Genomic DNA, 15,294 nt, shown 5'->3' on the forward strand with positions numbered 1-15,294 from the left:
AATAACATCATCTACAGATAAGGGCACTGGAGCAGGAGGAACTGGTGGAACTGGTGGATTCATAACAGGAGGAGTAGGCTTAGGCAAAGAAGCAGCAGGGGTAGAAGAAGAAGTCTCCAAGGCTTTTTCAGGAACTGATCCTGTGTTTCGATGCAATGACTCTCCTGCGCTGCTTCTTGACAAGAGCATTCACAACATCAATGACATGTCTCCACTCAGTCTTTAAACCTGAATCAGTAGCTTGATCTTCCAAAAGATCATCCAACTTTTCCTGTAAATCAGCATCTGCAGCTTGCAAAAATAACTCCACTTTCTGCATCTCCAAAGCTTGCTTTTCAGTCCCATCCAACTGATCATAACGGCTTTCAAACTCTCACAGAAGTGCGGTAACAGAAAGTCCCTTATTAGGCATAGAAACCCATGCTAAAAAATTCCTGCGATTCATAAGACCTGTATCCTCCAGGAAATATTCATCTTTTAATGCCTTTTTAAATTCAGCCCAACTTGCATGTGCCTCTTGAATTTCTGCAATTCGACCTTCAAGAGCGCGTAAGTTGACACTTGCTGGCCATTAAACTGCTTCATCTCCTGTTGGACAGCTTTCAAAGCATCCATAGCATCACTGTCACGTTTTGCATGAGCTTGCTGCTGCATATACATGGTAAATGACTGAAACAGGTTCTTCATGACATTATCATCTGTCATCTCTTCTTGCGAGTCTCCCATCTTGCTGATGACGCAGCACTTTCATGTCAGGTTCACCAGAAATGTCGTAGATTTTGTGTAAGGGCTGCAGAACACGGGGTTCAAGGAACAGCAATGGAAGAGCTAACAAGAAAAACTCAAATTTTTTTATGCCAAAGTAATCTATATTGTTTGTCAAATGAGTTACAAGAAAATCATGTTCAGAATAATCCGAAGTATCTCATAAACTGTTTACATTCAGGTGTATGTTGACAGTTGTAGTAAGAAGGTAAATACTCTTCACATCTGCATATAGATGCAGGTAGTTAACTGCATGTGCTACATCAATAGCAATGTCCAATCTTGTAGCCAAGTCAAGATCTGTACCAAATTGACCATCGAGCATTCCTTATGAAAACAGGTCCATAAACTTTGAAGAAATCCTGTGGAGCGCAGTCTCCAGGAATTGCATCATCAAATTCATCTGTAGAGTCAAAAATTCGTCTCCTCAGCAATTTGGGATCATCATGGCATCGTAGGCTAACCCGTTGAGCAACACCATCAGCTTAAAAGGATGCTGAAGGAAATCAGAGAGAGAGAGAGGAGAATCAGAGCTCGCCCTCTGTCGGCGTGCGTGTATTCTGTCTCCCGCACTGGACGAGGAGGAGGACTCGAACAAAGAGGAAAGTGGAAGAGTCAGCCGCAGTCACAAAACCTCTAACGGAAAATTCAAACTAAAGCCATCTTCGGATGGGAAAAAGGATAAAGATGTCAGTAATATACGCCATATCGCTGCCCAGACTTTTACATTCAAAGAGCTTGCTGCAGCTACAAAAAATTTTAGACCAGAATGCTTGATAGGTGAAGAAGGTTTTGGTCGAGTGTACAAAGGCAAATTGGAGAGTACCAACCAGGTTGTGGCAGTGAAGCAGCTTGATCGTAATGATCTTCAAGGAAACAGAAAATTCCTCGTTGAAGTCTTAATGCTCAGTTTGCTCCATCATCCCAATCTAGTTAATTTGTTAGGCTATTGTGCCGATGGTGATCAGAGACTTCTTGTTTATGAATACTTGCCGTTGGGGTCTTTGGAAGATCACTTGCATGACCTATCCCCTGAAGGAGAACCCCTTGATTGGAATACACGCATGAAGATTGAGGCAGGATGGAAGAACATCACAGATGATATTCCCTATTCCTGATCTGATTGAGGCTATTTCAGCTTGTATTACTTTGAAGCCTGAAGATATTAAAGCCACTGGAACGCCTGCTGGTGTTGGATCTGACTTCAATCCTCCAAAACATCTTTTGCCAGGTGATGTGGTTCGCATAAGCATTGAAGGCTTACGAGGTGCTGACATGAATTTCTTGTAACTCATTTGACAAGCAATATAGTGAACTTTGACATCAAAAATTTGAGTTCTTCTTGTTAGTCTCTTCCAGCTGTACCTTGAACTCCGTGTTTAGCAGCCCTTACACGAAATCTACGACAACGGGAAGTCCTAGATCGCAAACTCTGTAACATTCCATGGGAGTGCCGAGGGGAGCTTTCTAGACTCTCTTCCCATTTGACTGCTAAGACGTGTCCTGAAAGGGAACACGTGGACACGTTACAGTTGGTATCAGAGCGAACGAACGAAGAATCTCTCTTTATAAGAAATCTTAATAAGAAGAAGTAAAGAAAATGTTGCTATTAAGAACATTTCCTTACTTTCAATGTTGTCTTGCAGAATTATGAAGCATGGAACAGACTCTTAGTGTTCCAAGTCATGTTTATGACTGCAATGCATGCCTCGGATTATCGACGAAGGATCGATATGATGAACATCCTAGACCGCATTTATAATCCATCGCCTTTGTATGTGGAATGGAGATGGACGGGTGATTCAAGAATCTACTACATAGCTGCCCACTGGTTTGCGTACCTTTGAACCAACCTAAAGAGAATCAAGTGGTTGGAGGACCTGAAGATCGTGAAGCTGTTCATTTTTGTTGAGGCTCACATAAACAAAACTTTACATGTTGAAGGTCCGAGGGTCGAGCTGAACTCATATGTGTACGAGGTGACCCGCATAATCCCTACCGACAGGATCAAGGTGTTGGGACGCTACGAGAAGAATGGGTACGAAAGGAAAGGATACCCTAATCTTCCAATGACTTATCGATTCCTGAAGATCCATGACCCAAATCCATACTATTATCCAGTTCTCGTAGCTAAATGTAACACAACATTATTCTCCCCGAACTAATGTATCAGTTGCTCTACCATCCCAAGAAATATTGTATTCCGAAAGGGCTATGCCCATATGAATGGAATAAGACTTCTTTTTATGAATGATTGTCTTGTCTATGAGTATTGATAAAAAGTTAAGTGGCTAGGTTTCTTGGCTAAAAGATGAATTGGGTATAAAAATATAATCATAACGATTAGTGAGTTGTTAACATCAAGAATCCTCTACCCAGGCACAACCCCAGGTACAGGTTCTCAGTCCGTCCCCTACATCAAGTACGGCCGTGATTCAAGAGAAGAAGTTTCTTCTCAAGCAGATCAAGCCACCAGAATTTAACGGGAAAGGAAGGACTGTCCAAGCTGATGCTGAAATTTGGATAGAGTCCATGGAAGATTACTTTGAAGCGGTCGGTACTGCACCCACAAACTAGGCAATGCTCGCCAAGCTGAAGCTCACCGGCGAAGCCAAGATTTGGTGGAAGCAATGGCATAGAGATCAGGGGATCTCGGAAGGATTCGTTACCTGGGAAAAGATAAAAAAAGTTGTGCAAGGAAGATATTTACCACCTGCGTATCGCACGCAGAAAATGAATGAGTTCTATGAGCTAAAATAGCTGGGTCTGACTCTTGACGCATACTACTCAAAATTTGTCTCACTTCTAAATTATGCGCCACAAATGGATATGACACAACAAGTGTCGAAGTTTTGTGCCAGTTTAAACCCACCTGTGAATACCCGCCTCGAATCAATGCGCCCAACAGATCTACAAGACGCACTCATTCGAGCTGCGCCTATAATTCAAGAGGTGCAGGCTAGGCCAAGAAGTAACAAAACTTGGTCTTATAATGATCAGAACAGAGGAGCATATAGGCCCCAAGGGAAGAGAGTTCAAGGTCAAAACCAGGGACAATGAAAGAAAGCAAGGACCAACAATGTCAATAACTTTGTCCCTACCCAAGGTAATGGCCGCAATCTCCATTACTTCCATTGCAACGAGCCCGGTCATTTCAAAAGGCAATGTCCCAAGCTTGGTGGAGGACAACGTCAAGCTCCTTTCCAAGGAATCACCCGTGGCCAAGGAGCCGCCAGCCGAGGCAGAGGAAGAACTGCCTGTGTTGCCAATAGGGAAATGTGCGAAGAAGAGGACCCGACCATGGAAGCAGACTTTGAAAGGGCAACAATCCATGCCGCCCTTCACAAGAAAGGCCTGAATCGCTAGTTTTCAGTGATTCAGACACCATTGTACTATCAAGGTAAAGGCTTCAAAACCTTGATTGATTGTGGCAGTACGCATTCCTTTATCTCACCAACTTGTGTAAGAATATTAGGAATAGCCACAATAGAAGCACCTACCTTGCTTGTGGAATTAGCAAATGGTCGTGAGGTCACTTGTACCATGCAAACTGCTAAGGTAGAATTCTTTTTGGGAGGAAAGTCGACTTCGGTCAGATTCAAGGTCATGAACATAGGTATCCATGACTGTTTGCTCAGAATGGATTGGCTTAAACCTAATGACGCCCACATTCATTGTGGAAAGGGCAAAGTTTCCTTTCAAAACTCTGAAGGGGAATTGGTTGCAACTCAAGGAGAGGCTGGAAAGCTGAAAATTCAATTGGCCAAAGCATCTCGGATTATAAAGGGAGTTAGAAAGGGACTACCTGTCTACTTGATTAAGCTTAATAAGCTAGATCAGAAGCAGGAGTCTAGTGAAGAACCTTCATGGCTAAAGGAGTACGCAGACGTATTTCCTGAAGAGCTGAGAGAACTTCCGCCTCAAAGAGAAGTTGATCATGAGATCAAGCTATTGTTGGGAGCTGCGCCAATTGTAAAGAGGCCTTATAGAATGTCCATTCTGGAAGCAATTGAGCTGAAGGAGCAACTCAAGCAACTGTTAGATCAGGGCAACTCAAGCAACTGTTAGATACGCTTGACCTATCAAGCCCAACCTTGCATAAGACACTTTCATAAGGAAAATAGTCCATTCTATTCCCATGCATATACCGAAGGAATTCTTTAATCTCCTAATTAGTCGTATAGTATTTAGTTGAGACATATAAAATAAGCTTCATTAAGTATGTTTGTTAGCATGATATTCATTCACATAACTTAGACATGGATATAAAAATAGTGAAATATATCCTTTTTTTTAAAGGAACATAATACAAACATTTATGTAAATCTAAATCTATACCTTCTCCAAGGTACTGTGCCTTACTACTAATCTTTTCTAGACTAGGATCAATATCCAAAATACATGGATACTAATCACTATGTCCATTAACTAGTATAGGAGTCTTTGGAGTCCATCAAACTCATAGGACTAACTCTATCCATGCTTGCTAACTATAGCATGCAATGGGTAATAGTACTAGAGCCCCATTGTTTCCCATGCACCATGAGATTAAGATGCAACACTATAGAGACCCTTGATCACTAGTACTAATCCTAGCATCTAGGATAGACTTTGATTCTTACTAAGGGAATCCTAGCGACGAGATGTGGAGATCATCAAACTCATTACCCCCCCCAATGACATAATTTTCTCAGGGATAGAAATTCTTTCTTGTAGCAAATAAATCCAAGGCTATCAATCTCTAACTACAAAATCATCCATTTTAAGAAAATCTAATACCTCATCAAGACATTACTTGAAAATCGTGATAAATAATCCATTCAAGAATTCTAGAAGGGTATTCTCCATTGTAGTATTCCCCCTAAAGTATACATCAACTAAAGAAATCAATGCTTAGACTCACACAATCACTTACTTATTAGTTCGAAGCCATTGCATAAAACTTCATCAACCATAAGCTCTAACTTGTGGGTATGTTTGGGTTAGAGTTTTTTCTTTCTTATTTCTCATTATCAATATTCCTGGGTTTCTTTTCATCTCTTGAAGACAAATTGAGTGCCAAGGAACTTATTTGCCAAGTCACATTACTAACTTTTGTTTATCCTTTAGTTCATATCCTCATAAGTTACAACTATGTCTTAAGAGATATCACATCACTTCAAGAAAAGCATATTCCTTAGGCTTTAGTCTTTAACTGTAACGTGTCCGCTAGAATCCTCTAGGACACGTCTTGGCAGTCCATCGGAAAGGCTGTCTAGAGAACTCCGCCCGGCACTCCCATGGAATGTTATGGGTTTTGCAATCTAGGTCTTTCCGCGTCTGCCACGTAGCGGAAGTGTCCTGGCCGTTTCCCACTTAGGATCGACCAGAATTAAGGTTTTCCTGTTTGGTCATTAGCTAGCAGCAACTAGCGTCAGACCCGAGCGAACTACTTTACGCAAAACGCCAGGTCCGAAGCGGATTCACGCTGCACTTGGTTCAAGGAGAATGGGAAATGAGAGGGATGCAATGCTCAACCTCTCTGCCATAAGGCATAGTCCCATTCCGTTCCCCTAAAACAGCGTGAATCGGGTAACAGGTAAATCTAAGTCATTGTTCTCGTTATTTGCTTTGGCGATGATGATCATTCCTCTGTTCGTTGAAGATTTTTGAGAAAAGTTCCCGGCTAACCGGGACCACCCATCCATAGGACGGACCCATGGTCCATCCTCCGCACTTTCCTCGGTTTGTTTTAGTTATGTAATTACCTACCACATTAATTTGACATATAACAAACAGCTTCTTTGATTAACCTTGTTAAGCACTGGTTCCTTCACGTAATCTTATCACAGGACATAAAGAAAACAATGTCAAACAACTTCTTTATTATCATTTTATCGTTTTTATCTTTGAAATACAAGGAGTTCCGCCCGTAGGCTTGTTCATAATCCGCCCGAAGGCTATCCAGTAATCCACCAGGGATCACTAATCCAAGCTTCTGCCCATAGACTAGTATGCGGGCCTCGAGATCCAATCCCGAGTCACGTTAGCCTCTTGTGCAGGGCCCGGAAGGCGAGGGATTTACGGCCAGAGCCCCCTCTGGCACCCAAGCGTCCTCCTGCTCCAAGTAGAACTCAACGGAGAGACCTCTCACGGCGGGTTCGGTCCACGTCCCCGGCGCGGTTAACAACCCCCTTGGTTAGGGTCAGGCAGGCAGTCGGGGGTAACTGAAGCTGCCTCTCCCTTCAGGCCTTCAACCTGAAGTATTTAGATATCGTTTCATCCTTTAGTTCATTGAGCAAACAATGCAAACAGTGCTTTCTAAACTGTTACAAGCACAATCAATTCCAGTGGTCGTTTTAGCTGGCAAACTGTTAAGGAGTGATTCCTTCTCTCCGAATGCAACCCGCATTCGATTCCGGAATCAATTGCAACTTGGAAAGATTCCTATCGTCCTTGGGCTAGGGTCATACCCTGTCAATACTTTAGGTTTGGTTTATGGTAAATTCCGGCGACCATGTCGCTTTAGTTTATTGATTAATCATTTGCATCCAAGCAAATGCCTAGCTTCCCTTAACTTGACAAAGTTTCCCTAATGAGGATAGAGTAAAAGGACGACTACCCTTTTTCCCTTGCGAGTTTAAACTGGCGCAAGAACCTGCCAACCTTAATCCACGGAATGGCAAAACTTCTTACGATCAAACCGCAAAGCTAAGTGACGTTGCAATTTATTGCACAAGTGTCGCCTCCATTCTAAGAGATCATTTCACCTAATGAATGGGGTATTCAGGTCACGGAATTAACTTCAGACGAGAAGGAGGGGTTAGGGTGTCTTTTTACCCACCCATCCTTAATTTCACTAAATCGACAGCGTTTAGTCCAACTCAAATCGAGTTTCATCATCTTGAACGCTTGGTCCATAAGGTAGGAATCCTAGATTATTGTTTACATGAGCATCCAATTAGCCCAACATTTTTGGGAATATGGTCAGGACTATTGGGTTTGAAGGTTCTGATTTAGCGATAATGGGAAAACTTGGCCGAATCCTTAACGTGCTAATCCCTAGTTAGTGTTTGGGGTATCTAACGTCTTGACTGAACCATGCTCATATGAAATCCTTTGTGGCTAGGTGATTTGGGTAATTCATTATGCTTGTCTTGCGACAAGGATGAATCCTTCCTAGAGACAATAAACTAGATCTAAAAGAGGGAAAATAGTTGCAACTACCACAATACATGTAAACATGTGATTCATCGCCTCTACGCATCACATGGTTCACAATGACTCTATCTTTCCTTGGTATCGTAAAAATGCATGATAATCTGGGTACTAACTTTCCTAGGACCTACTAGGACTTACATCAAATAATCATGCCTACAACCTTGTTGTCTACACTTTAGAATCTCGTGCTTTGATAAACCATGCGACCTTTCCTAAATACGGCTCCTGATGAATGAAATTTCTGCATGATGACTATGCAACACGCAACTTTCCCCTAGCTACAATGAAGTTCATACCAAACTAAAGCTAGTGTTAACTTATTCCATGTTACATGCTACTTGCAAGTCCATAAGATCATTATCGTACTCTTCTATTTCTTTTCGGGTAATATCTTATGGGTGTTAACTTTTCCTCACGAATCATTACAAGGAAGATGTTGCCTAAAATGCGGCACACGCTTATTCCTACCATGTCTAGTAACCAAATGCACTTATCAACTTCATTTCTTTGCCTAAGTAATATATGTTTAGACTCATTACTTTGATAATGTTCCAAAATAGCAACATGCAGCTAGTCTTCTAAGGCGGACAACTCTCGAAATGCAACCGTTTCAATTTCATGACATGCATCAACCTTATCTAATGTTTAAAGAGATAATTTATCAAATGTATTTTTAACGCTGCCACAATGCATTAAAAATAAGCGTAAAATGCGTTCTTCCTTATGGAATTAAGCGCGCCTAAACATTTCTTTATGCGAGAATAAACTCGAAAAAAACCTGGACTTGTGGGCTCGGGGAGATATCCACTTGAATGCTTGGAGATGAACCTCCCGCAGGCGCACCTTGTGACTTTTTAGGGGCCATCGTAGGCATGGTTTCGGCTTCTGGGTTGCCTTTTTCGGTCTATGAATTGACTTGCCTCGGTATGCAGCCTCCAGACCTTTGCCTTTTTCCCTCGTACGTAGGAGATTCCTTCGCGGGACTTAGGACAAATGGTGCTTGCGGATGAATTCTTTAGAAAAACCCGAGTGGCTAGGAATGGGTTCACAGATGGCTTGTGGCCTTTGAAGTCTAATTGCGGGAAGCCTCTTACGAAGGATCTTGCGGGAGGGCTTTATAGCTTATTCCTCTTCTTCTTCAAAGTCCCGGGGGGGGGGGGGGGGGGGTATGAATGGACTTATGGGACCTAGTGGGAAGGGGGCTTAAGAAAGCCCCCTTAGAAGCTTCTTAAGAAGCTTCTAAGCTTCTGCAGCAACGTCGGGGGGGGAAAGGGGTCGTGATCCAGGCGGGCGGCGGACCGTGTCAGTCTGGTGGGCTGTGGCGGCGGCTATGGCGGACTAGTGGACTGCAGCTGCAGCGTGGCGGCTTCCTCCAGCACGGCGACAGCGACCTCCTCCAGCACCTCCAGCACGTCCAGCACGTCCCCCTCCCTCTAGCTAGGGGGTGTTTATATAGGCATGGGGGGGGAGAAGGCCTCCACCACGTGGCCCCCCTTGCATGGGTTCCCCCCTCCCATGCAGGCCACGACTTTCATATCCCCATCCTCCCCACACTCCCTCTTCTCCAGCCATGCATCGGCTGGAGAAAAAGGGGTAATAATAATAAAAATTTGCCTTGAATTATTCATATTGCCCCTCCCAAGAGGGTGTTTTTGCGAGAGTTTCGATTTTTGAACCTCGGTTTTAATTTACCAATGCGGAGGACCCCATTTCTCGCGTGCGGGTCACACATTACACTGCCAATAATTTCAATGCAAGAGATAACCTTTGCACAAGGTTTACGTCGTGTGCGGGACGTCAATATTCACGGGTGGGAATATTACATTCTCTCCCCCTTAGAAGAATCGAGATGTCCTCATCTCGGAATAAACTGGGGATATTGAAGCTTGAGAGAGTTTTCATCCATCCAGGTAGCATCCTCTTCGGGATAATCTTTCCACTGGACGAGGCATTCTTTCAGGGTTCTAGATCTCAATTGTCTCTCCCTGACATCTAAAATCTTTTCCGGTCTTAGTTCAAGGACTCCTTGACTAGGCATTACAACTTGTTGGTCATCAAGTACATGATTTGGGTTGGGTACATATTTTTTTAAGAGACTAATATGGAATATATTGTGAACTTTTAGGTTATCAGGAAGTTGCAATTTATAAGCATTGGGTCCCAGGCATTTGAGGATTTTATACGGTCCACAATACCTTGGACTTAGCTTCTTGCATTCACCTAGAGATAGAGAACTCTTTTTCGGCCGTACACGAATGAAGACCATGTCTCCTTCTCCGAAGACCCTCTCTTGGCGCTTCAAATCCGCATATGCCTTTTGTCTATCTTTGGCTGCTTGTATATCTTGTCTTATTGACCTTATTTGGTCATCCATGTCCTCCAACATTTGTCTTGAAGCTTCCACCCTTAGGGTAGGATCAGAAAAGTTTAGGGGACTTCGACAATCATGACCATACAATGCCTGGAAAGGCGTCATTTGAATGCTCTGCTGGTAAGAAGCATTGTAAGCAAATTCTACTAACGGCAAGTATTGAATCCACCTCTTCGGCTCCTGACAGCAGTAAGCCCTAAGCATATCCTCAATGATTTGATTTACTCGTTCTGTTTGTCCATCTGTTTGGGGATGGTAGGCAGTGCTAAAACAGAGTTGAGTTCCAATAGCTTCAAAGATAACTCTCCAAAAGTGTGAAGTGAAAAGAGAATCTCGATCGCTAATGATCCTTCTAGGTAACCCATGTAGCTTGAATATTTCTTTGATAAACACTCTAGCAATGTCGGAGGCTTTATAGTTTGTCTTTACTGGAATCAGGTGTGCAACCTTAGTAAGCATGTCAACTACAACCATAATGGAGTTGTATCCTCCTTGGACTTGGGGTAAGCCCACCACAAAATCCATACTGATGAATTCCCATTTCATTTGGGGAATGTCAAGTGGTTGCAATTTCCCTGGCATCATGACATGTTCAGCCTTGATACGTTGGCAAGACAAACATTCAGTGACATATTTGAGAACGTCACCTTTGAGCCTCTCCCAATGATAGCTTTTCCTAACTGCATTAAGAGTTTTTGCATAGCCAGGATGTCCTGCGAAATGGGAATCATGAGCTTCCCATAATATCTTTTGCTTAAGTGACTGGCTTGTTGGTATACATAACCTTGTTCTGTAATAGACAAGTCCATTATCAGTGGAAAATTCCCGATACTTAGCTTGTGACTTCAGATTCTGCTCTTTGGTAGCTATTTCTTTTATCATAGTTTGGTAGGCCAAATCATGGCATGCCTCCTCTCTAGCCAGTTCGAGTATAGGGTTGCTTGGCATAGATAGCTTTGTAGCCAGAGATCTGGCCGTTGATGGATTCTGCAAGATTAGGGAGTTTAGGAATGCCTTGCGACTGAGTGCATTGGCAACTACATTCTCTTTCCCTGGTCGATACTTGATCTCAAAATCATACTCCTCCAATACTTCAATCCATCGACGTTGCCTCATGTTGAGCTCGTTCTGGGTAAAAATCCATTTGAGACTCTTATGATCGGTTACTAGAGTAAACTTGTTACCCAACAGGTAGTGTCTCCAAAGCTTTAGAGTATGGATGACAGCTAATAACTCCAGATCATGCGTGGCATAATTCTTTTCATGACTCTTCAATTTCCTTGAAGAATATGCTACTGGATGACCTTCCTGCATAAGTACACACCCCCAAGGCAAGAATGCTGGCATCAGTTACTACCTCGAACTCCTTATTGAGGTCAGGAAGTTTCAGAATAGGTGCTGATACCAAACATTGCTTCAATTGGTCGAAGCTATTTTGCTCGGGAGTTGACCATGTAATAGAAGTCTGCTTCTTTAGTAAGTCGGTAAGAGGTGCTGCAATCAAAGCATAGTTTTTGATAAAGACCCTATACCATCCTGTCAAGCCAAGAAAACTACGTATCTCTTTGACGGATACTGGTATTGGCCATTCAAGCACATCTCTGACTTTGGCTGGATCTACTGATATTCCTTCTGATGATACTATGAATCCTAGATACTCAATCTGACGTTTGAAGAATGCACACTTCTTCATTTTTGCATATAGCTTATGAGACCTCATTGTCTCAAGGACAATCCGTAGTTGAGATTCATGATCTTCTTCCTGTTTAGAATAGACTAAAGTATCATCGAAGAAGACAAGCACGAAATCATCAAGATATGGTCTAAAAATATCCTGCATTAATCTATTGAAGGTGGCAGGTGCATTGGTAAGCCCGAATGACATAACCAAGAATTCAAAGTGCCCATATCTTGTATTGAAGGCCGTTTTTGGAATATCTTCATCCTTGATCCTGATTTGATAGTAACCTGACCTGAGATCAATTTTGGAGAAGATCTTTGCACCTTGAAGGCGATCAAGAAGCTCATCTATTCTAGGAATAGGATACTTGTTCTTGACTGTTGATTGATTCAACCCACGGTAATCAATACATAGTCGAAGTGTCCCATCTTTCTTTTTCTGGAATAGAACTGGAGCTCCCCATGGTGAGTTGCTGGGCCGGATGTAACCCTGGTTTAACAGTTGCTTGAGTTGTTCCTTCAACTCAATAGCTTCCGGAATGGACATTCTATAAGGTCTCTTTGCAATTGGCGCAGCTCCAGGTAATAGCCTTATTTCATGGTCAACTTCCCTTGGAGGTGGAAGTTCAGTTAATTCCTCAGGGAATACGTCAGCGTATTCTTTTAGCCAAGAGGGTCCCTCATGAAACTCTCGCTTTTGATCTAACTTGTTGAGTTTGATCAAGTAAACAGGTAATCCTTTCCTAACCCCTTTTATGATCCGCAATACTTTGGCTAACTGGATTCTTGGCACTCCCGCTTCACCTTGAGTCGTAACAAACTCTCTTTCAGAGTTTCGGAAAGAAACTTGACCCTTTCCACAGTGGATGTGAGCGTCATTAGGCTTAAGCCAATCCATCCCGAGTAGGCACTCATGGATACCTAAGTTCATGACTCTGAATTTGACTGAGGTTTTCTTTCCTCCCAGATAGAACTCCTCCTTAGCAGTTTGCCTAGCACAAGTTACCTCACGACCGTTTGCCAATTCCACAAGTAGGGTAGGTGCTTCTACTGTGGCTATTCCTAATCTCTTAGCACACGCTGGTGAGATAAAGGAATGAGTACTGCCACAGTCAATCAAGGTTTTGAAACCTTTACCTCGATAGTCCGACGGTGTTTGAATCACCGAGAATTGGCGATTCGGGCCCTTCTTATGTAGAGCGGCATGGACTGTCGCTCTTTCGAATTCCGCTTCCATAGTCGGATCTTCCCCTTCTTCTGCTTCACCTTTTTGCCTATTGGTAATGCAGGCAGCTCTTCCCCTTCCACGGGCGGCGGCTCCCTGACTGCGCCCTGCACCTTGACGGAGTCCTTCGCTAAGCTTGGGACATTGCCTTTTGAAGTGACCGAGTTCATTGCAGTGGAAACATCGGATGTTTCGGCCATTACCGTGAGTAGGAACAAAGTTGTTGATGTTATTTGTCCTTGCTTTCTTCCTTTGTCCCTGATTGTAGCCTTGAACTCTCTTAACCTGGGGTCTGAATGCTCCTCTGTTCGGGTCGCTATAAGACCAATTCTTAATACCCCTTGGTTTAGCTTGCACTTCCTGAGTTATAGGTGCCGCTCGAATGAGTGCATCCTGAAGATCTGATGGACGCATAGATTCGAGACGGGTATTTACAGGTGGATTTAAGCCCGCGCAAAATTTGGACACCTGCTGTGTCGTGTCCATTTGTGGCGCATACTTTAAGAGTGAGACAAATTTAGAGTAGTATGCGTCAAGAGTGAGTCCTAACTGTTTTAGCTCATAGAACTCATTCATTTTCTGTGTACGGTATGCAGGTGGCAAATATCTCCCTTGCACGGCTTGCTTTAACTTCTCCCAGGTAACGGACCCCTCTGAAATCCCTTGATCCCTGCACCATTGTTTCCACCAAAGTCTGGCTTCACCGGTGAGTTTTAATTTGGCGAGCATGGCCTGATTGGTAGGTGCAGTACCAGCTGCTTCGAAGTAGTCCTCCATAGATTCAATCCAAATCTCAGCATCCGACTGGACGAATCTGCCTCTCCCGTCAAACTCGGGTGGCTTTATCTGTTTGAGGAGGAACTTCTTCTCCTGGATCACAGTAGTACTTGATGTAGGGGGCGAATTTGGAACCTGTACCTGGGGTTGTGCCTGAGTAAAAGTTTTCTTAACATTATTGTATGATAATTGACATTAGCTTATCTTTAGTTCAGCTATCTCGTAAATCATGAAGCTACTTAACTTTTTGCAACAACCCTGATGCACAATCGGATAGTGATAAAAAGAAGTCCTTATTTATATTTATATGGCGTAGCCTTATACAACATCTCGTGTGATGATAATCCAATCATTACATTTAGTTTGGGGAGAACAACATTGTATTGGATTTGTCTACAGGGACTATGTAATAGTAGGGTTTTGGGTCATGAATCTTTAGGAATCGATAACTCATCGGAAGCTCAGGATATCCTTTCCGCTGGAATCCATACTTCCCATGGCGGCCCAATACCTTAATCCTGTCAGCTGGGATTACACGGGTTACTTCCTCATATACATATGAGTTCAATTCAACTCTCTGACCTCGAATATGCAAAGTCGAATTTACGTGAGCTTCCACAAAAATGAACAGCTTCACGACTTTCAAATCTTCCAACCACTTGATCCTCTTCAGGTTGGTCTATAGATAAGCGAACCGGTGGGCAGCTATGTAGTAGATTCCTGAAGACCCCGTCCATCTTCGCTCTATATATAGCGATGATGGATTATAAATCTGCTCCAGGATGTTCATCATTTCAATTCTCTGCCTATAATGCGGAGAATGCATTGCAGTCATAAACATGATCCGGAACACCAAAAACTTGTTCCACGCTTCATAGTTCTGCAAGACAATATTGAGGATGAGGAAATGTTTGGACAGCAATAATTTCTTTACTTCATTTTTAATGAAATCTCATGAAAATAATTCCGTTGTTGGTCGGCTCTGATACCAACTGTAACGTGTCCGCTAGAATCCTCTAGGACACGTCTTGGCAGTCCATCGGAAAGGCTGTCTAGAGAACTCCGCCCGGCACTCCCATGGAATGTTACGGGTTTTGGAATCTAGGTCTTTCCGCGTCTGCCACGTAGCGGAAGTGTCCTGGCCGTTTCCCACTTAGGATCGACCGGAATTAAGGTTTTCCTGTTTGGTCATTAGCTAGCAGCAACTAGCGTCAGACCCGAGGGAACTACTTTACGCAGGACGCCAGGTCCGAAGCGGATTCACGCTGCACTTGGT

This window comes from Lygodium microphyllum, chromosome 21 (assembly GCF_053477565.2).
Source record: "Lygodium microphyllum isolate KBCC chromosome 21, Lygodium_microphyllum_v1.1.10, whole genome shotgun sequence".
NCBI classification, from domain to species: Eukaryota; Viridiplantae; Streptophyta; class Polypodiopsida; order Schizaeales; family Lygodiaceae; genus Lygodium; species Lygodium microphyllum.